This window comes from Scyliorhinus canicula, chromosome 13 (genome assembly GCF_902713615.1).
Source record: "Scyliorhinus canicula chromosome 13, sScyCan1.1, whole genome shotgun sequence".
Taxonomy (NCBI): Eukaryota; Metazoa; Chordata; class Chondrichthyes; order Carcharhiniformes; family Scyliorhinidae; genus Scyliorhinus; species Scyliorhinus canicula.
Window position 1 is genome coordinate 79638844 of NC_052158.1, and position 23432 is coordinate 79662275.

At 43.9% G+C, this 23432-nt stretch overlaps 1 protein-coding gene across 2 annotated transcripts in view; it reads left to right on the forward strand.

The window, feature by feature from the left end:
* The first annotated feature begins 6051 nt into the window (after positions 1–6051).
* The window catches only part of LOC119975708 (cytoplasmic protein NCK1-like), a 260412-nt gene continuing 243031 nt past the window's right edge, over positions 6052–23432 (forward strand). Inside the window, exon 1 of one of the 2 annotated variants that reach the window (XM_038815519.1) lies at positions 6052–6254. The gene's annotated coding sequence lies outside the window, so the exon portion shown is untranslated. The remainder of the gene's footprint in view (positions 6255–23432) is intronic. The other variant, XM_038815518.1, reaches the window with a different exon arrangement.

Genomic DNA, 23432 nt, shown 5'->3' on the forward strand with positions numbered 1-23432 from the left:
TCTAGATTCCTCCGACAGTCCAAAGATGTGCAGGTTAGGTGGGGTTATGAAAATAGGGCTGGGGAGTGGGCCTCGGTAGAGTGCTCTTTCAGAGGGTCACTGCAGACCCGGTGGGCCAAATGGCCTCTTTCTGCAGTGTAGGAGTTCTATGGTTCTAACCATGTTGCCATCTTCAGCTGCTTAAGACAGAGGTGTGGATGTTCCACCACTGAAGCACAGTAGCAGGGTTGTGTATCTCTATAAGATGCACTGCAGGAACTCACCAAGGCTCCTTCGGCAGCACCTTCAAAACCTCGACCTCTACCACCAAGAATAAGTAGGGCAGCACATGCTTGGGAACAGCGCCATCTGCAAGTCCCCCTCGCAAGCCACGCACCTGTCCTGACTTGGAACTGTCCACCACTCCTTCACTGTCACTGGATCAGAAATCCTGGAACTCCCTTTGTAACAGCACCCCTGGGTGAACCAACCACACACAGCAGTTTCAGGAGGCAGCACCTTCTCAAAGCCAATAAGGGATGGGCAATAAATGCTGGCCTAGCCAGTGAGGCCCACGCCCCATGCAGGGATAAATAAAATGTTACTGATGGGCCATGTGATAGATTTCCTTCCATCAAGGACATTACTGAATCTTTTGACAGGACAAGTTAGGGGGGGGGTTACAGTAGAGCAGACCATTTTCATCGTCACTTTTATTTCAAGATTTTTATCTGAAATAAACGAGTGATTTTTAAAAATTACCGTGGTAGAATGTGACCTCACAGGCTCTCGATGTTAGAATAGTTACATAAACATAACATCAGTGGCCCCCGGTAAAGGACAGTGCGATATTAATGCTTGTTTGGATGTCGTAAGGGCACGAAGCTGAAAGCTTTACAAAAAGAGCAAGAATGTCCTGGCAACCTGCTAGTATTCTGAGGGTTAAAACCTGCGCCACTGTACGATTCTGTCGCTTCACATTTCTTGAGATGTTACAGATTTTGTCAGCTGTTGAGATGACAGATTGTCATTATCTGGTGTGTTGACTGAGTCTCGTATCCACGTGGGGGTTCACTGAAATGTGTTGTTGAGTCGGGGGAGATGTCATTGTGCCGGGCCGTCGGAAAGCGAGCAGTTCCCTGTGTTCAGACCACCGCCACAAGCTGATAGATTGACTGGAATCCCTCGTCCATTTTTTTTGTTGCTGTTTCATCCATCGGTGCACGGAGAGGATTCAGGTGAATGAGGGGGGACAACCGGGGCTTCGTGTCGATGCCTTCCTGGGAAGCTGGCCAAATTAAGGACAGCAACCAAAGCAGAATAATGGGTCATTTCCTGTCTTCGTTTTTCACCTTCAGGTAATAGCATTCCCAGGGTTACCCTTCAGCGAGGTCAGATTCAAACCTGGATCTTTAAAGTACGGAGAATTCGTGTTGTCATTGTGTTCTCAAAGCACGTCCAGGGTCCTCTGTTCAGAAGCCTCATGGGGGGAGCTTTATAGAGCTTAAGGCTGCAGCTCAGCGCACGCTGGCGCTGCAACAAGAATTGGGGTAACGGCACAATGTGTACAACCCAACACGTAAAATAAACCCATACAGCTAGAATGTGCAAACACCGAGCCCAATCAATTAGAACAGCTTACAGAGAAGGTTGCATTTGAATAGATTTTAAGTAGGTGATGCTCCGTTAACCCAATCCTGGTCGAATCTGGCTTCATATGAAAGAAGCGAAGTACAGCATTTCCCACCGCTCCCCACGTCTGAGGACTAACTTTGTCCTGTTGTGGTTCATGGTTTCAATGCATTGCTGCTTGCCATACGTTTCAATAGTGAGGCACGTGTCACAGCTGAGGCTGATACTCCCTAAATCAGAGAAATCCAACATTTCCCACCTTTCAAGAAGGGTGTCCTCTCGCAATCCTTCCATGAGCGGATTCCACCCAGTGAGTGCCGAGCCAAAGACTGAATCGTGCTCGGCCAGCGATGTCAGAATCAATTAACCAGACTACTTCTTTGAACAAGACCACCAGGGACAATATGATGGACACCTCCAATTATTTATGGAATCAGTGATCAGTCACCTTAATTGTATCCGGCAACCATCTCTGTGATGGTGTTGTCAAATTCAATATCTCGGCCATTGCTGGGAAAAGGACTAAAATGAAATTAACCCTTCTGAAGCCCAAGAAAGTCAGCAAGCTTTCCTGATATCAAAACGTGAATACAATAGGACATTTCAGAATTCCGACTTGATGATAGAATTGAAAGCACAACCTACCAGCTGGAATACCGCACTGACCTCGGGAAGAGTATATTGACCCTGGAAGGCACTTATCAGAATTCAAACCGAGGTTTAAAGGGTTAAATTATGAGGGCATGTTTCATAAACTTGACTTGATTCCTTTGAGTATAGGAGGTCGAAGGTGACCTGATCGAGGTGTTTAACATGATTAAGGGATTCTATCGAGTGGATACACAGAAGCAATTTCCTCTGATGGGGAAATGGAGAAGAGGGCAGAATCTTAACATTAGAGACAGGTCATTTAAAGAAGTCAAACCAGGAAGCATTTTTTTTACACAAAAGGTCGGAGAAATCTTGAACTCTCCCAAAATGCTGTGACAATTGGAATTTTGAAGAATGCCCAGGACTTTTTTTTTGAAGGGAAGTGTCGATGGAAATGGATCCATTGGGTTGAGGTACAATTTAGTCACGATCCAAATGAATGGAGGAAGTTTCTCGACTCGAGGGGCTGGATGGCGGGCGCCCGTTCCGAATTTCAATGCGTCTTTCAAATTCAACTTTAGCTGGAGACATCAGGGCATGCAGATCGCATGGACACGACGGTTAACTAAATGAAAGTTTCGTAGTGAGGGAGAAATATATTAACCCCATATATTGCCAAAATGATGAAACTGCTCTAGTGCATTGTCAACTAAATGAAAGTAAACAGTAATAATAATGTTTTATTATTGTCACAAGTAGGCTTACAGTGCGATGAAGTTACTGTGAAAATCCCCTAGTCGCCAGCCGGCGCCTGTTCCGGTACGCTGAGGAAGAAATGAAGTACGATCATATGGATTAATTTACTAGATAGGGTGGGGAGGGGGGGGGGGGGGGGGGGGGGGGGGGGGTGGTGGTGATAGAGGAGATAGGTCGCTGGCGTAATGGATAGATGGTAACAAGAAATAGCACTCTCTCGAAAATTGCATTCATTTAAGATACCATGATTGATGCCAAGGGAATTGGATTAAAAAACAATTCAGCAACTTTGATCCCAATTGCATTTGATGTTGGACTCAGAAGTAATTTCCTATGGACTGATTGTGTTTCTCTCCCCTTGCAGTGATTGGAGCTGTAAATTTGATTGATGTCTGTGTGCTGGAGGCTCTTTACAACATTATTCTGAAATACTGCTCTGCTGGTTATGCTAAGGGTTTTAACACTGTAAATTAAAGGTCAGCCGTATTACTGTCTGCAGTGTAATGACATCGTCGCCGTATTGCGAAACGTATATCCCCTGCCCCCAAGATGTTTTAAATGTGTCCAAGATGAAATGAATTGTTTTATTTCCAATAACAATTAGCGTCTCCTGTCGATTCCGTTTTCTTTTCTGGGTGTGCGGCCAAAACAACCAATTGAAACACCTTTCTGCATGTTCTTCAGATGTTTGTGCACCTAACCTGACAGTTAACCCGATTTCTCGGCAAACCTAACGCAACATTTTAATGCTCTTCCCTTAGCCATTCCTATTTCATTTGCTTTACTGTGAATGTCACACCAGAGCAATCGCATGGACGATTTGGTTCCGATCGATTGAGCGGCCAAGGGGACAGATACAAGGAAGTGCCTTCCCAGCCCCGACAGTGGGGCATCTCTGCAGAAACAGCTGGAGGGGCAGCAGAGGTGGTGATGGTCGAGGTGCAGCATTGCCCATAATCTGATTCACGTGGTATTTTCTGTTAATTCTGTTAGCCGCCGGGTCGGTGTGGCGGAAGAGTAAGTTCCCGACTATTCAACTTCTGATCAGGAAGGTCCAAGTGTTGTGCTGGTCTGATTTAAACCCCCTTCCGCTCATTTCTCGTTATCATGTTCAACTGACATGACTGTTGATGATTCACAACATCTTGGGATTTGGAGTGTTAAATTGCGTGCATTGTGAAACCCTTGTCGTATTTATTGAACTGTAAACAAAAACGTATTGGCAACGTGGTGACTGGCTGAAATAGCGTCGAGTAGGTTTTTAAAAAATGTTTAGTAAACAGCGCTCTTGAAACAGTGTCGCCAGGGAGGTGATACACTGCACAACGCCTTGTCACACCGTGCCCGCTGGATACAGTTAACTGGGGTGTCGTCGAGAATTTTCGGCTTGTTCGCTACAAAATCGGAACTCCCCCCCCTCCTCCAAGCGTCTTTGGACAATACCTGCGCGAAGGTAAGTCATTCTCCGAGCCGTTCCCGAATTTGAGCGAATGGGCCAGTCTGCAGCCTCGGAATAAGTGAGCAGCCTGCAAGGATCCCCTGGAGGGCAGCGAAACATCGCCCTGCACACGTGTGCGCAGCAGGGCAGGAAACAGACAAGATATCGCAAGCGCTTCCATTGATTCGCTCATCGAATAACGTGACAGTGGATGTACTGATCAGAGAGAAAAACTACCAACCCGTGCCTTCAGTAACCTAAAATGCTGCATTATTAAAGCATCAATAATCAATTTGTAATTCCATGACTGCCTTCATTGTTTATTTCACTTTCATCATGTCTTCAGGTAATTGTGCATTGCCTTTGTTACCCAAAACAAAGGGTTGTTACTTATTTTTTCAAAAAACATTGGGCCCACGAATGACACAATATGACTTAATTCGTTTCAAATTGAAAATATTCGGCAGCTGTCTGATTAATATCCTCTCCAGATCGACAGCTTTTGTTAACGTTATGTGTGCTTCCTTTGGCAAAATAATGCAAGGACGACAAAGCCTGACTGTTAACAGGCGAAACGTTTTGTTTTGTAAACATCGACACAAAACGTCAATAGAAGATGTTCATTTTACGCAAACAACGGAGTATTAGGCAGAAAGACAAAACAGAACATTCTGGACGATCTCAGCAGGTCCGACAGCATCCGCGGAGAGAGAAGGGAACTGACGTTTCGAGTCTTTTGTCAAAGCTAGGGATTTGTGAGAAACTTAGAGGTTCATATTCATTTTAGCGCGGGCCATTCCCCAACCGGCACCATCGCCCTGCTTGAATGCAACGAAGAACGAGTTCAAAGCAATCACAATTGTGTTTGATGAGCTTTGTGCAGGAAAAATCCTGCACTGTAATTCAACCAGAAACTTTTTTTAATAACGCATAAACAAGAACATGGTTTCAAAGGGGCTTTTCACAGTAACTTCATTGCAGTGTTAATGTAAGCCTACTTGTGACAATAAAGATTATTATTAATTATTTTGCGATTACAAGTTACCATCGCGGGTAAATTTACTTTCTCGACACTTAAGGAAAACCACTTGGTCAAATCACGAAATGAAGGAAATGCTTATTTTCCTTCAATCTGGAAAGGGAACAAATGCTGCAAGTCCACACAGAACGTCTTGGCAATCCATCGTGGGTCGCGGTTAGAGAAAGGAAGGTTTTGCTCTGTGCTGTAACAATGTTTCTGGGGCAATGTCACGCACTGCATTTCTCTCGCTCTCTCTGTTTTACCTTCCGCGATTGCGGATGACTATCGCAATGACGTCACTACAAAGTTGCAACTTTTCCCCGTCCAACCGGGAGATAAACCCCCTCCCCCCACCCGGGAGAATCACCAACAAGGAGCAGACCCATAAACCGAGTGCCTCTGGCAGGAGCACAGAGCGAGAGGACCTGATCCAGCAACGGGGATGGATGCCAGAGGCTGATCCATTGTAGCCGGCACTTTGTTACAATCACTGTAGCGAGTCCAGACTGAGGAGGAGGGGGGAAGAATGATGGACAGCATATGCTGGCCAATGGGAAAAGATAAAGGCGGAGGAATAGACCAATCGGAGCGGCGCGAAGGCGGGACTTCCCTGGGTAGACTCAGCGGCCCCAGGAGCTCTCATGCGCAGTGACACTTTTCGCACGGCTCAGGCTGGCGAACGGAGAGTTTAAACTGGAGGGCTGGAGGTGGTGCAGGAGGCGGCGGAGGAGGAAGGGGGAAAAAAGCGATCACTTCGTTATTGGTTCGATTGCCTGTGGATACTATCCTGCTGGGTTTAGCGCCACCAACTTCTCTGGGCTGTGCTGTGTTCCTCAGGTAAAGACCCTCCCCCCATCTTTCTGCCGAATGTATGCGGGTGGTTTGTGTGTGTGAGAGAAACGTGAGAGGTAGCGAGTGAATGGAAGCGAAAGCGGTGCCGTGAGTCGCCGCTGGCAGTCTGTGCTGGGCCCTTTGGCGGGAGGGACTGAGGGAGAAAGCTCTCCTGATGACCGACAGGAGACGGCTGCTCTGAGGGGTTTGCATTTTTTTGGGTGGGTGAGGGGAAGGAGCCCGGTCCCATTTTGTACATCCATCATAGGGTGTTTTTAACCGTTTGGAGAGGGAGAAAGTTTACACACGTAAAGGTAATAAATGCTGGGCGCAGCGAGGGGTGGGGGGAGAGAGCAAAAACTTTCTCGATGTCTGATCGATGCAAACTGCCTCACACCAGGTTGTCCTCGGCGTTCAAAGCAGACCCAGCCGCTGACTCCCCCCCCCCCCCCCCCCCCGGATCCTGGCCGCTTTCAACGCGAACCTTTTGTTCTCCCGATTTTAAATCTAACGTTTTGTTTTCCCCCAAAACATCCACATTGGCAAGGAGCGTTCTGAGAACTTGAACGTTGTTTTCACTGAATTGGGGGTTTAGCCTTCAGGGGCTGAACGATGGAAGCTTCGGCGACGGGACTGCCTTTAGAATCATGGGGGGGAGGCTAACAGCCAAAAGTTATCGAAGAGAAATCGGTCTTGTCTTAAAAATGCGAACAAGCGGCTTTCCTGAATTCGACGATCGATCCCGATCGAATATTCGAAGTTTGTCAACAGGGCTGCAGAAATGATATACACCCCTCCCCCTTTAAGTTTTTCTGGATGATCAGACTCGGAATGGTTTTTTTTTCATAGTGTGAGCTGTTCTTCCCCCCGCTACACTAGAATTGGAGGCAGTTAGTAATGGATGGTCGTGTGCTTTATTAGTAAGATGTGCATTCCCAGTGTTAAACACTGATGTATCATCTTGTAAGACCTTTCCCTACCCAATACCGTCTGGCAGTCTTGTTTCCTGCGAAAGAACAAGTTGGCTGTTAAGGCGCTCAAGGAGATCATGCCGCGGTGCAAGGCGCTAGATAAATGCAATTACTTTCTTTTTACGTTATCCCTCCCTCCCTCCCTCTTTTCACGTTGATGATCTGTGAAAGTGCATTTCGACTTAAGGTTCTTGTGAACTGTCTTAGTCCCTCAATATGCTTCTAGGTTCTTGATCTATTAATAGATCTGGGACTTAATGGAATCTTCACTCAAATCCATATGTTCATGCTACTGCCAAATTTAGAAAATTCAGCACAGCTTGGAATAAGGCCATCTGGCCAATGTAGGAATTTACTCTTCCCATGAACAAATAGTTCTAAATCACTTTTTTGTTTTATTTTTCCTTGGGATGTGAGTGTTGCTGGCAATGCCAACACTGATGGCTAGCCCTAATTAATTGGTTTTGAGAAAGTTGTGGTGAGTTGCCATCTTGAACCACTGCAGGTGTGTGGGCTAGATACACCCACAGTGCTGTCATGGAGGGAGTGCCAGAATTTTGACACGTGAACAATGATATCGTCGCAAGTCAGAATAGTGGGTGGCTTAGCGACAGACTTGCAGATGGTGTTTCCCATGCATCTGCTTCCCCTCTTCTTCCAAATGCTAGAGGTCTTTGCTTTAGAAAGTGTATTTGTCAGAGCCTTGTCCAGTTGCTGCAGTACATGTTGTAAATGATACACATCGCTGCCACTGTGTGCCAGTGGTGGAATGAATGTTTACGTTAGTGGAGGATAGGGTCATAATCAAATGGGCTGTTTTGTCTTCACTGGTCTTGATCATCTTCAGTTGGTTGGAGCTGCACTCATCCAGGCAAGCGGAGAGTATTCCATCACACTCTGTTCACATATCACTTCAACGCCTTTTCCTTTATTCATTCATCCAATGTAAGCATGAATGTTTATATATTCCCTGCTGTATGCACTCACACTAAATTTCATGGTCTCTCAATTGTGAAAAAATACGTTCTTCGTCTAAATTTATTTTATACTTGCATATAGAGAAAAGCATAGAATTCTCTTAGCTTCTCATAGAGTCAACATGGATGCTGCCTTTAATGTTTAATTGCTCTGTACCCCAAGCTCTTTCACAGAGCTGAACATGCTTCCATTCAGATCTTTCCTGTATTGCTTTCTCTAAGTAAACTTCATTACCTCACACTTAAATTGAATGGCATCTGACACTTTTTAGTCCATCTCCCATTTTTCTTTTGGCCATTAAAAGAATGAACAATGTTTTTCTATCATCTGCAAGTTTAGACTCTCTTCTTCTCATGGCCTAGATCCAAAAGTGAAGAGAAGTGACTCCACCACTGAACCCCAAGGGATGTCACCACCCACTTCTAACCACCTTGGCAAAAATGCCCTTAATTCCTACTCTGTTTTCTGTCTTTAATTTGGTTTGCTATCCTCCCACTAATTTCATACTCTTATTTGGTAATCTCCCATGTGCTACCAACGGCTTTCCTGAAATTCTGTTAACTCCCATTTTTGTTCCTTAAAGGAGCCTGAGGTTTATTAAGTGTGATCAACCCTTCTGAAATTTGTTTTAAATTAAAAAACATTTTTTTTATGAGGTGTGGGTGTCGCTGGCAAGGCCTGCATTTATTGCTTGTCCCTAATTGGCCACGGGAAAGTGCTAGTGAGGTGCCTTCTTCTTGAGCTGCAGCCTGCCGGGTGCAGGTATACCCAAAGTGCTGTTAGGAAGGGAGTTCCAGCGACAGTGAAGGAAAGACGATATAGTGAGTGGCTTATAATAACAATCTTTATTGTCTAATACTGCAATTATGTTACTGTGAAAAGCCCCTAGTCGCCACACTCCAGTGCCTATTTAGGTACACAGAGGGGAGGGGAAGCTGAAGGTAGTGGTGTCCCCATGCATCTGCTGACCTTAAAAAAGGTGCTGCTGAAGGAGCCTTGAGTTTCTGTAGCACATCTTTTATATGGTACATACTATTGCCACTGTGCAAGGTAGCAAATATTTAAGTTAGTGGATGGAGTGCCGATCAACCGGCTGCTTGGTCCTGGATGGTGTTGAGCTCCACGAGTGGTGTTGGAACTACAGTCATCGAGGAACGTGGAGAGTATTCTGACACACACCTGACTTGTGCCTTGTGCATGGTGGACATGCTTTGCAGCATTCTCAGCCTTTGAGCTTCAACAACAGCCATCTCTTCCTCCATTCCGGATATGAGGGAGAGTTTTCCCTCTGGTTTCCATTGCCTCCAGCTTTGCTCGGGTCTCTCGATTCCACACTCAGTAAAATAGAGCCTTGGTGTCAATGGTTGTCACTTTCTCCTCATCTCTGGAGTTCAGCTCTTCTGTGCATTTTAATGATCACTTATTGTCACAAGTAGGCTTCAATAAAGTGACTGTGAAAAGCCCCTAGTTGCCACATTCCGGCCCCTGTTCGGGGAGGCTGGTCAGGGTAGCGAGGTCAGGGAAGTGGCCCTGGTGAAACAAACTGAGCATCCCTGAGCAGGCTACTGCTGTGTAAGTGTCATATGTTGGGCCCTTTGACAATTCCTTACATCACTTTGATGATGTTTGAGAGATGGCTGGCGGGGCGCTGATTGGCTGAAATGTACTTTTCCCGCTTCCTGTGGACACAGTGTACTTGAGCAATTTTCTACATTGTTGGGTAGGTGTCAGTGTTGTAACTTCCTATTTAGGAACGTGCTCATTTCTTCCTTAATCGAAGGCTCACAATATTTCCCTTTTAAAAAATGGGTGCCACATTAGTCATTTTCCAGTCCTCTAGTATGAACCACACTCAAATCTCTGAAATATAATTACCTCGGCCGTCTGAAAATTCCTTCTTCAGCATCCTATGGCATATCCTGTCATTGTCTTCGCTTGGCGTGACCCACATATCTAATTTTAGCTTATCCATCAAAATATTGCTCATCATGTTCTCGTCTCATTTCCAATTAATCTCTTCAGTATTCTCTTTAGTGGACACTGATGGAAAATACTTACGAAATACGCCTGTAATTTCGTTGTGATCATAATCCAAAAATGGGACCACTCCCTTTCTCTCAAAACTTCCATCTCGCTTTTAACCTTTTTCATTTTATTGATATCTTTTTAAAACACTTTGCTGTTCTGCATAACAGTTCGTGAATTTTTCCCTAGTACACACTCTGCATTTTCATATTCTTAATCTCTTCTTGTATTCTCCTATCACTTTTCTTTCATATTCTCCCCCTTAAGAGGCTCGAAGGCCTTCACATTCAATTTTACTTCATTTTGTTTTTAGTCTCTTTACCAGTGGCATCCTAAAACTACCAGTAGTTTCCTTCTTTATTGATGGAATATACTTATTGTGTACCTTTTGTAGTCTCTATTTTAAGAAAGGGATTTATTTTGTGTGAAATAATTGTTGAATGTTTTTCGTCTTTTGTGTTACTTCAGCTAGGTCGCTTCATAAAAGTTCAAAAATCTGTCTCAATTCCGATTGGTGTTTTTGGTATTGGTACTGGTTTTCCCTTTCTAATTTGACCTCAAGCCACATGTCATTTGAGAGTACCTTCAAAAAATGGGTGTTTAATAAATGTACCTTTAAGAAATGGGTGTTTGTCAGTGATGTCAGAGAGTGGGTGGTGCTGGGCTGGCTGTCAGCTTTATACTTTCGGTTTAGGCTGCAGGGTGTGTTTTACTTTTGTTTTCAGAGCTGGATAGCTGCAGTCACAGCCAGAAGGTGTATGAATCTCTCTGTCATCTAAAGACTGTAAATCGATCATGGTGATTTAAAACTAATAACAGAAGTGTTTTTAACCTGATGTGCTTCTGATAAAGGTTTTATTTGTAAGTCATATGGATGTTAAAAGGAAAGCTTAAAGAATTACTTAGTGTTGTATTCTTTGGGGATTGTACTTGAATTGATGGTTGCTAAGATGTTCACTGTATGTTTTAAAAAGGTTAACTTGAGTTCATAGAATAAACATTGTTTTGCTTTAAAAAATACTTTTCCGGGCAGCATGGTGGCGCAGTGGGTTAGTCCTGCAGCCTTACGGCGCTGAGGTCCCAGGTTCGATCCCGGCTCTGGGTCACTGTCCGTGTGGAGATTGCACATTCTCCCCGTGTTTGCGTGGGTTTCTCCCCACAACCCAAAAATGTGCAAGCTAGGTGGATTGGCCATGCTAAATTGCCCCTCAATTGGAAAAAATGAATTGGGTACTCTAAATTTATTTTTTAAAAAGTTTCCATTTCTGCTGTACCACGCCGTGTGCTCCCCAGACCGCAATCTATTAAAAGTTGTGAGTCAGGTGAACTCCATGATACACTTTGGGGTTTTCTTAAATCCTGGCCCATAACACATATATTCTGATTACTGCTTCGAAGGTGCTCACCCACATTTGGCTCATCTACCTGATCTGTTTAATTAATTATACAGTATTGCTAACGCTGTAATTGACTTCCTGAGATAACGGGAAGAACAGGGTTGTCAAGTACTCATTTTTAACCTCTTGCCAATCTTAGTTGCTGCCTGCATGAGAGGTGGCTGATGAAAGCTCGAGCAAAATGCTTTGCTTTTTTTTCTTACTGCATTTATTTTCAGTATTTGTGTGATATTTTTCTTCCAACCCTTGCTTCAACTGTATCACATGCAGCTGCTAGCCAAAATTGATTAATGAGGGAGGGATGCATTAACTGCTGCAAATGAATGCGGTCAATCTTTGATGAAGAAACCCAGAGCCAAGTGCAAATCATAACATTGTTAGAATAATAGAGGATAGGAGGAAACCATTTGTCCCACTGTGCCTATGTTTGCTCTTTGTTAGAGATATACAATTAACCTCATCCCCTGTGCTTTCCCCATAGCTCCTGTAACTGTAATTTTTCGCTGCATGTTTTATCCATTTATTTGAAATCTCACTATTGGATCTGTTTCCATGCTCTTTCAAGTAATCCGTCCCTGATCATAACAACGTGCTTTTTAAAAAAAAGTTTCATCATGTCATCTCTGGCTAAATTGTCAACTAACTAAAATCTGTGTCTTACGATTACTGCCCCTTCTGCCACTGGAAACAGTTTCTCCTTATTAATGCCATCAAGCCCATTTATAATTTTTGAACATCTCTAACAAAGTTCGGCATAACATTCTTTGTGCTAAGGAGAATAATCCCAGTTTCTGCAGTCTCTTCACCTAACTGAAGTCCTTCATCCTGTTACCATTCTAGTACATTTCCATTGTACCATCTCAAGGCCTTGGCGTTGTTCCAAATATGTGGTGCCCAGAATCAAACACACTTCAACTGAGGCTGAAACAGGTTTTGTTTGTAAAGGCTCAGCATAACGTTCTGTGCCTCTACTCATAAAGCCTGCATGTATACCTTTTTTTAACAATCTTCTTAACTTGTACATAGAACATACAGTGCTGAAGGAGGCCATTCGTCCCATCGAGTCTGCACCGACCCACTTAAGCCCTAATTTCCACCCTATCACTGTAATCCGATAACCCTCCTAACCTTTTTTGGTCACAGGACAATTTATCATGGCCAATCCACCTAACCTGCACGTCTTTGGACTGTGGGAGGAAACCGGAGCACCCGGAGGAAACCCACGCGCACACAGGGAGAATGTGCAGACTCCACACAGACAGTGACCCAAGCCGGGAATCGAACCTGGGACCCTGGAGCTGTGAAGCAACTGTGCTAACCACAATGCCCATTACCCTGGGTCTCTGGATCACCAGTCTGCACCACACCTCCCTTCAATATGGTTTTTTCTAAAACAGAATAACAGACAACCCTCGCCCTCTTGCTCAATCATCGTACACCTTGGTCAGGAGAAAAACAGCATAATCACAAGGGAACAAAGTCCAGGATTATTTATGAACTGCAGAGTAACACCATCTATAAAGGTCAGCACGGTAGCATAGTGGTTAGCACAATTGCTTCACAGCTCCAGTGCCCCAGGTTCGATTCCCTGCTGGGTCACTGCCTGTGCGGAGTCTGCATGTTCTCCCAGTGTCTGCGTGGATTTCCTCCGGGTGCTCCAGTTTCCTCCCACAGTCCAAAGAAGTGCAGGTTAGGTGGATTGGCAATGCCAAATTGCCCTCAGTGTTGGGTAGGGTTGCTGGGTTTTGGGGATAGCGTGCATGTGTGGATCTTGGGTAGGGTGCTCTTTCCAGGAGCCGGTGCAGATTCGATGGGCCGAATGGCCTCCTTCTGCACTTTAAATTCTATGAATCGGTAACGTGACATGTGATTTGTGCACAGTCTTATGTTTTTATAATATGTGCGGTAATCCTTAGTGCATTTTAGACACTCCTTATTTTGTTTATAGAGAAGTTGAGTGAAGCCATGGTGGGGTTGTGGGTGGGTGAATGGTTGGTGTGGTGGTGGGTGGTAGGGTTAGATTAGTTCTCATTTTGATTGAGCACAGCCCCCAGTTAGAGCTAAATGTATCTCAGTTTGCTTTTTTATTTTGAGAATCTGTACATGTCTCCTACAAAAGCCTTTGCTTTTATGGTTGGCCATTTTAGCGATATTGGAATAGGGTAAATAAATAGTGGCGCATGCCTGGGCCTGGTGGGTTTGTCGATGTTCGTTGAAGTCTGAGTCTGTATGTTATGTCTCTGCATTGTTGGAGCCCTCTTTGGTTTTGGGGTAGGCTTGATGGGGGAGATAGGAGCCCTCCAATGGGTGCTCTTTTATATTGGTTTCCTGAATGTCCTCCTCTTTGTGGCTGGGTTTTCAATGGGGAGGCAGTGTATTTGTCTCTGTTGAGTCAGTGCTGCCCTCTCCCTAATATCCTTCTTGTAAGAGCATGCAGTGCTAGTCTGTGTCTAACGTTCTTTTGGCAACTCGGGCATTCCTTCCTTGGGGTGGTTTGTTTTTTTCTCTTCATTTGGGTGAGCAACATGTTGTTATAAGCCCTACTTTGATTGGTGGGTTGGTGTGCTGCCCTGTGTGTGGTTAGCGGGGGTGCATGGCTGGTGGGTCCTGGCATGTGCTGGGTGTCTGAGGGGTACTGACTCCTTTGTGTCAGAGTGTGTTGGGATAGGCTAAGTTGGTGCTGTGATTCATATTCTGTTGCCCTCTTCTACTTAAGTTGCCCCATGAAGGGACATCCCATCAGTGACACCCTGAGAGGTCGAGTTTTTTTGATGTACTTGAATATCCCTGGTTTATTGATTCCTATGTGCACGAGGGCTGGGTCCTGTACTATGGTTGATATCCTGTTGCTCCCCTTATGGTTGGAACTCATTCCCTATGTATGATGAGCAGCTTTCCCCCCCTCTTTATCTTGGGGGGGGTGCATGCACTGGAGGATATGGTTGTATCTTGGTCCTCTTTTATCCAGAGAACCACTGCTCCTGGTAGTTCTCCCTTTTTCATCCTTGCTTGGTTAATGTGTTGGGAAATGCTGGCGACAGAGACCATCCAAACTTTTAGTTGCTGGTCCTCTGTATGATTATGTGGAATAATGGTCGTTCTGCCCTGTGCCTGAGGTTGGGATTATGTGATGTTGTGTGGTATATTTAAAACATCCTTCTAAAATTCGGGTTCTCATGTATTTTCTTTGTATTTTTCTATTGTGATGCAGTTTAAGAATCTGGGCTATATATGTGCCTGACATTCGGAGGGACGGGGTTACATTATGGGGGTGCCTCTGGTGTTGCTAGAGTTGAGGGAGATATGTTCTGGTGTGTGCCCAAACGTGGCGTGATAATTTTATCCTGAACTCGGGTCTTCGTGAGAAATCACTGCGAAGGTGTGCACCATTTTACCATGTTTTCATGGCCTTATCCGACTCTCCCTTATTCTCTGGTGGTGCGTATAGAGCAGGGGTGGGCAAACACCAAAGGTCTTTATGCGGCCCACCAAGATCAAGTCATTAAAAAAAAAATGCTTAAATTTTTTTTTTAAAGGTTAATGGGGGGGGGGGGGGGCTTGCACGGAAAAGTTTGCCCACCCCTGGTATAGAGGCACCAAATTGAGTCCAATGATTGTACTGAGCCAATTACATTGCTGTTCCCCTCTATATCCATATATGGGGAGACGTTTGTGCTGAGATGTTCCATTCCTGTGGTTTTGTTGCATTTTAAAAAATTAAAATCTTCAATAAAAATACTGTTAAGACAAAATTACACCCTTAATCCATATTGTCTCTTATTATTCCTAACAAGATATATCACTTCATATCTCTCTGAATTAAATTTCACCTGCCATGTCAATTTTTGGTTACCATTTTACCAGCCTCTGTGTCCTCTTGAAGCCTCTTTATATCCTCCTCATTGTTTACTACATCTGAGTTTTGTTGCATCTGCAAACTTTTAAATTAAACCATATATATTAAAAAGAGCAATCACAATACTGACCCCTGGGGAATACCACTTCCCTCTATTCTGAATGTTCTTAACTATTGTCTGTTGTCTCAGTTTGGAGCACTCTCGTCTCTGAGTCAGAAGGTTGTGGTTTCCAGTCCCCCACTAGATACTAAAAAAATTAGGCTGACACTATGCTGCAGTGCTGAAGGAGTGATTCATTGTTAAAGTCTCTGTCTTTTGGATAAAACCTTAGAAGTTGGGCCCCATCAGCTCTCACAGGAGGATGCAAGGGACTATTCTAAAGAGGAGGGGAGGTAACCTGGCTGAATGGATGGTTCGTGGTGCCAAGCGACACCAGCAACCAATTCCTGTACCACCTGTGGTTATTCACGAAGGCACCATCTTCTCAATTTTGCTCCTCTCTGAGGTCTGGTGAGCCTTGGGTTAAATCATCACCAGTCAGCTCTCAAAGGGGTGAGGAGCCTATGGTCCTCTGGGACTGCGGCAAAATTTTTGTTTTAATAGTGATCCCACAATCAACACCACTTAAAAGCAGATTATCTGGTTATTATCACATTAATGTTTGTGGGAGTTTACTGTGTACAAGTTCGCTGTTGTGGTTCCTACATTACAACAGTGATTGCACATCAAAAGCACTTAATTGTTGTGAGGCCCTTTGGAGTATCCTGCGATTCGGAAAAGGTTATTTCTACAAGCAATTCTTTCTTTTCTTCTTTAGCCAGTAACGTAAATATGTTGCTACTTTGATCTTCAATTTTGCTCGCAAGTGGCACTCTGTAAAATGTTTTTCAAAGGTCCATGTGCACAAAATCACCTGCGTTGCCCTTATCAACCACTCTGTTAACTTATAAAGAGCTTGATCAGCTTGGTCAAACACTATTTGCCTTTTACAAGTTCATTCATTTATCAGCTCATACTTTTAACAAATGCCAATTAGTTTTGTCCTGGATTAAAGTTTCAAAGTTCCCCGACCACTGCCGTTCACTTGACTGACCTGAAGTTAGTTGCTGGATTTATCCCCCTCATTTCTTCTGAATAGTGTGTATCATAGGCAACCCTCCAGTCCTCTGGCGTCACTCGGGTAACCAAGAAGGAATAAAATCTGGTGACTTGTGACTCACCCTGACTTCCCCCAGTAACCTGGAGTGCATCCCATCCAGACCAATTAGGTTAAAGTAACATGAGATGTAATGAATTTGATGAATATCAACAAATATTTATCATGCTTTTGACTTATTATTGCAGGTTTAATTGCAATTCTGCTGCAATTACTGGTCTTGGGTTAATACTGGGAAAACTTTCATTTATGTGGGGTATTGTGTCCTTGGAGTATCCTGAGATATTTTGCAGTCAGTGATTTTGGTTTTAGGTTTTGTGAGTGTAGCCCATGTTGTTGAGCAGTAAAAGAATGACTTGAACTTGCATAGTGCCTTTCATGAGCTTTAGTGTCCTAATATGCTTTAGAATCCCCGCAATGCAGAAGGAGGCCATTCGGCCCATCAAGTCTGCACTGATGCTCCGAAAGAGCACTCTACCTAGGCCCACTCTGTAGCCCTAGCCCCATAACCCCACCTAACCAATTGTTATATGAAATGCAGCAGATAATTCTTTCACGCAGCACATTTTCAACTTTTATTGTCTTTTTTACTATTAAGTTAATCTGTTCATTTATTATCTTTAAGAGATGGTTGTAGGTCAGACAGCATCTGTGCAAAAACGGTTATCGGTTATTTGATGTTTCAGGTCAAATTTTAGGAGGAATTGGGTTTGTTGGTTCATGGATGTCTGTTGACCTTGCATTGTGCCAGCTTCCACTGTCAATATTTGAAATCACTTCTTTGTATTCATATAGACTGATAGCTATTGCCTCAGTTTAAAGTTGGCACAGTGGTTAGCACTGCTGCCTCACAGCTCCAGGGTCCCAAGTTCAATTCCGGCCTCGGGTGACTGCCTGTGCAAAGCTTGCACTTTCTCCCCGTGTCTGCGTGGGTTTGCTCTGGGTGCTCCAGTTTCCTCCCATAATCCAAAGATGTGCAGGTTAGGTGGAGTGGCCATGCTAAATTGCCCATTTGTATCCAAAAGGTTAGGTGGGGGTTACTGGGTTATGGGTGTGGAGGCATGGGATTAAGTAAGGTGCTCTTTCCAAGGGCCGGTGCAGTCTCGATAGACTGAATGGTCTCCTTCCCACCCCAGATTTAATTGGGGCAGAGGCAGGAAGGCATGGGTGACCTCACTCAGCACTGTCCTGTCTGTTTAAATGCCCCACCTCCATACGTATATTGGGTGCGGTCTCTGGATTTAACTGCTCTCTGCAGATGATTTTTAATGTGAACACAGATCAGAGTGCTCACTTTCTATAGACAGTTTTTCCTCTTGTGTTTGTAGAATTCCCAGAAGGATCAGTAGTTGCCATTTTTATGTCAACAGCCACAAATCTGTGTACTTGAAACTGCAGTCAATAAAGGCATCAGCTGAATCTTATGCATGTGCACTTAGTTCAGACATTTATGATATTTTTCAGCATGATTAGTGTGCTGTCTGCCATAAGTGAGTTGCTGGCCTGGATGGATAAGAGAAAATGGCTGACCCAATGCCAAATTCTAGGAGACATTTTGGTTATGTTCCTGTGCTTCTCACATGATGGGGATTTTTGATCAAGAATTTGAGTATTTCCTCAGCTAGTTTGCATTCTCAGTGGGGATAGTAATATTCAATTTAAAAAATAATATGCATGACTCTGCAAAATTGTAGTGCAAATTAAGTGTCTAATTAGAATAATGAAAGGAATGTGAATGCCCATACATATGACAAAATGATCAATGTGGCTTCTTTCTAATCAAGCATAAAGTAATTATTTTATTACTTATTGGGTTGTGGGCATTGCTGGCCAGGTCAGATTTTTATTGCCCATGTCTTATTGTCCTGGGGCAGCACATTAGAACAGTGGTTGGCACAGTTGCCTCACAGCTCCATGGTCCCAGGTTCGATTCCTGGCTTGGGTCACTATCTGTGCGGAGTCTGCACATTCTCTCCGTGTGTGCGTGGGTTTCCTCCGGGTGCTCCAAAGATGTACAGGTTAGGTGGATTGGTGATGATAAATTGCCCATAGTGTCAAAAAGGTTGGATGGGGTTGCTGGGTTACAGGAATAGAATGGAGATGTGGGCTTAAGTGGGGTGCTCTTTCCTAAGGGCTAGTGCAGACTCGATGGGCCAAATATCCTCCTTCTGCATTGTTGATTCTAGAGAAGGTGGTGGTGAGCCACTGCCTTGTACCACAAAAGTCCATGTGCTGTTGGTTCACCCACAGAGCTGTTTGGAAGGGAGTTTCAGGATTTTGACAGATAAGGAACTGCAATATAGTTCCAGATGGTGTAGAGCTTGGAGGGGAGCTTGCAGGTAGTGGTGTTCCATGTGTCTGCTACTCAAAGTGCTATCAAAGGAGCCGTGGTGAGTTTTTGCTGCATCTTGGTGTACAGTGCTGCCATTGTGTGTCGGTGGTGGAGGGTGTGAGTTGTAGGTGGTGGCTGGGGTGCCAATCAATAGGGCTGCTTTGACCTGGATGGTGTTGAGCTTCTTGAGTGTTGTTGGAGCTCTACCCATCCAGACAAGTGGAGACTATACCATCCCACTCCTGACTTGTGCTTTGTGGATCGGCTTTGGGGAGTCAGAGGGGGGAGTAGCTCACCACAGAATTCCCAGCCCCTGACCTACTCTTGTAGCCACAATATTATGTGGCTGGTCTAGTTCAGCTTCTGGTCACTTGACTTTAATCACCTGTTATTTTGTATACAATTAATAGATGGAAAATGGGACTTTTATGATCTATTTAAAGGCAAGAGAGAATGCGTCGGTCTGGTTTTGGAAGATTCCCAAGACCTTTAAAAATGTCGGGTGGGACTCAGTGTTGATGCCCTCCGCTATTTCTTACACCCCATTTCTTGATGGCAGTATGAGCTGCATGTGATTCGCACAGTTGGGATACCTGAATTCAGCATGATCATTTCAACTTCAAATAGACCCCCATTTGGCCCCTGACAAGGGCCTTAACCCGCAGAGTGGGAGTCACAAGTATGTGGAGTAGGTTTAAATGTTTTTGAAGAGTAGATGAGGTCTGTTTAAATGTCATGATCCAAAGGTCTTTTTATAAATCCCTCTCTTTCTTTGGACATGGCAAATAAAAGGCTTAAGCTATCAGTTTTTAAAAAAAAACTCTGCTGCGCTGCTGATATGACAAGGTATTTGGTGTTGGTTTCAAAACAAATTTCCATCTGTTCCTGCAGTTTCAATAGAGGTGTTGGTTGACATTTCCCGAGGGTGGTTATGATGTCGTTATGAATACTTGACTGAGTTTCAAAATGGAGATTATCTGAGCAGAGGTTCCAGAGTTCATTGTTGATTGGCTATTCAAAAGCGGCTATTAGAGGATTGGCTGTGTTTGTGGGGGCTGACTAGATGTTTTTGTTGTTATAGGAGATTAACCACTTGAGCCTCAATAAATTTGAATAGGTTTTGTGAATGGGAGTTTTTTTTCCATTCTGGTGTGTATCAGTAAGAGCTGTATTAGATTGGTAGAAATTGATTATTTTTATCTCCAGACAGCTCCTAAGGTCTGCCCATGTGGATACTAGGTATAACTGGGATGAAGTTTCAGAGAGCAGAGGTGAGCCTCCTAACCAGTCCACCTTGGCACTCATCTGCTCTTGTGGCCACCTGCACTCTGCTGCCGGAACTCGCGGGCCCAACCGAGCGAACATATTGCAATTCGGGGGATTGTATATCAAAGCAAGTCTGAATTGAGTTATACCTGCCTTGGTAGCCATAATGTGGTTCATGGTACCTCTTGAGAGGAATGCATATTATTTACTAAGAGCTGTAATATTGGATCATGCATATGTTGTGCTGCATTGCAGAATGAGCAGGTCAATGCAATGACTGTTTAAATGGTGTTCACTTAAACAAAAAGTAAGATGGTGCACTTTGATGGCAACAATTTACTTTCACAGTGAATTCAGGACTGTGTTTTTTGTCGTCTTCCAGAGGGTCGTTAGTGTTTGAAATTGATTTCCCAAGGGTGCATTGGAGGCCGGGTCAACGAATATATTTGAGGTTGAGTTTGACTGATTTTTGACTGACAAGGGAGTCAAGGGTTATGGGGAGGGGGGCAGCAGGAAAGTGGAGTTCAGGCCTCCATACAATCAGCCATGAGTAGCTGAATGACTCGAGGAGCCAAATGGCCTGCTCCTGTTTCTTGCGTTGCATTTCCGTCTTGCGATATAACTGCTCTGAGAAACACTTGAGTATGTCTTTGAGCAAATAGATGTTATCACCTTGTCTTTGTGTGCACACACTGTGGTCAGACTTGAGGAAAGCAGCCGGAAGCAGTCATGCAGATAATGTAAAAGCTGCTATTGTAATGCCATTAGACTTGACTGTGCCACACGTCCTGTTAACAGTTTGTGTCTCTGCATAGGATGACAGTCTTTGAGAAAGTGATCTCATTCTCATTAAATAGCGCTGCAGTTTAATTACTGCTTGAATTTTACTTTGCACTTATTGAAGTGAGAAATGTTGACTGCGGGATTTTTTTGCTGCTCCAATCCCAGTTTTCTCCCTTTGCTGCTGGTGTTGGAAGATTATGCTGGCAGCCTTCTGGTACTTGACTATTTGGCTTTTCTTTGTGCGAATCTGTGTAGTGTGCAAATTAAATTCTTGATGGTGGGGTGTGGTTATGTAAGAAGAGAGTGAAAGGCATCACTGTTGAGCAAAATTCTATTCTCACTCGGCACAGAGAGCTTTCAGAGGCTTATTGGATTTCCATTAAATGCTGAACCCTGGCTGATTCTCTCCCCCCCCCCCCCCCCTCCCCCAGCTACCCTCTTTCCAAAGGATTGAGGTCATAGAAACTCTTCAACTTTGGAAGGACCACTATGTTCACCTATGTGCGTTTATGTGCACACCAGTCCTAGCAGTTGATTTTAGGCTGAAGACCCGACAATGATGAAGAATTCAGTTAGTTCTGTCTGCAACAGGAGAGGTTTCGGATATCAGAGTAGGCACTGCCCGATCAATCAACTTTCAGTTTTCTGTGTGGGTGGGGGAAAATTGAAGTGACTCACAACTTAATTTCTTTTTAATCCTCTAGGGATGCTTTGGCTTCACTTGCTGCCAACTGAAACAGTAGCTCTAAAAATGCCTAATAAGCAGTTGCCACTGCTCCTGGGGGAGAAAAGTGCCACAACCGCAGCATTTGTACTCATTCTTCCCATTCTATTTAAAGGTAGTGAGATGAAGGGGATTTTAGTTTCCAACTACTAAATGTATAATAGGTAATTAAGATGGTACATGTCATAGAAAAGAACATTTAATATTTCTCGGTAAAATATACCAGTGACTGAGCGCATCTAGTGGGTATCTAGGTGACTAATGTTGAGTTTGGAGGCCTGGTCAGTGATGGTGCACAGGCTACTGAAACCACAGCTCTTAAGATAGTGTGCTTGCAGTCTGATTCCAACACTCAATAGGTTGATCATGTAAAGAATAAAATCTAACGGTTGTGACTCCCCATGTTCAATGCTATTTTCAGGAGTAGATTGGTAGGGTTCTTGGTTGATCTTGTGTGTTTGTAAAAAATAAATTTAGAGTGCCCAATTCACTTTTTCCAATTGAGGGGCAATTTAGTGTGGCCAATCCACCTACCCTGCACATCTTTGGGTTGTGGGGGCGAAACACACGCAAACAGGGGAAGAATGTGCAAACACCACAGTGACCCAGGGCCAGGCTCGAACCTGGGACCTCAGCGCCGTGAGGCAGCAGTGCTAACCACTGTGCCACCGTGCTGCCCACTGATCTTGTGCATTTTTAAATAAATATTTTATCATAGTATTTACAAAATAGACATCAAGCAGTCATGGAGTGTGCTGCATCAGTATCAACATGCGGTTTGTTTTAACTTGTTGTAAAATAAATTCTGTCAATCTGTGGTCCTGTCCTGTCTTGTCCTAAGCATTCATTCCTTATTCTGCTGTTGGCTGACTCTGGCACTTTATTCAGCTAGATATTATTTATGCATGTATGTGCCTCAACACATGTTTTCAGCCTATTTAATGGCACATGACTTTCTGTCCTCGATGTCAACCAATTTTAACATCTGGCAGGAATTGTGGTCAGTAGCAAGGCTGTCCATACTAATAGTAGCTGCTGCAAATAGGATGGACTGTTACCAAAAAAGAATTGGCCATCCTTAAAGCTGATAATTAGATTAAACCGAGGAGAAACAAAAGTTGGTTATGATGCTTTAAATGATTACTTCTGAGAACAATACAAACAAAGAATGTACGAGTAACCTCTGGTCCAATTTAGGATGTTCTATAAATAAATGTCATGATTGCAATATCAGAAGGTTGGAGGCGGAGACAAATGGAAGGACTGATAACAAATGAACCCTCAAGGGAGGATTGTCTAGCCTTGTAAATTGCTAATTGAGGTCGGAGACGAAGTTATAGAAGTGCTGATCGTGGTGAAGGAGTTTAATTTCGACTGGATTGGCAACAAGTTGACCCGACTTTCACACCAAATAAACTTGCACAACTCAAAATCTGTTAGTAATGACCAGAAAACCAATTGCAACAATCATGGGAACAAGCTAGATATAGCCAACAGACCTTCGAAAGGAGAGATCTTGCTTTCCCAGTCACCTCATTATCATTATTTCAAACTAGTGGCATCCCAAAATTGGCATTGATAATTACAACAGTACTTAGAATTCCAGAAAGTTTTTGATAAATAATTTTTCATGAACATCTGAACGTTAGCAAGCTCCTTCCAGTCATTTCAAAGTTGCCGCGCTTCAAGGAGAAC